The following is a 222-nucleotide window of genomic DNA, read 5'->3' as shown; positions in this document are numbered from 1 at the left end:
AGAGAGTTGGACTTCCAGATTTTTCTGAATGATGATTTTTTTTTTTACTTTTATTTTGGACATTTTAGTTGAGTCCACTGAATCAACTTTCATAAAATGTCATGAAATTAATCCTAATCAGTGTGGCTACACGGGTTATATTTCTGCACTGAAGGGAGATGAAATGGTTAATACCTCTGTGTTTGTGCTCCCCCTCTTCCTCTATTGCTCTTTCACACACAC

Source organism: Neoarius graeffei, chromosome 2, assembly GCF_027579695.1.
Source record: "Neoarius graeffei isolate fNeoGra1 chromosome 2, fNeoGra1.pri, whole genome shotgun sequence".
Lineage (NCBI taxonomy): Eukaryota > Metazoa > Chordata > Actinopteri > Siluriformes > Ariidae > Neoarius > Neoarius graeffei.
This window is presented reverse-complemented; position numbering follows the sequence as displayed.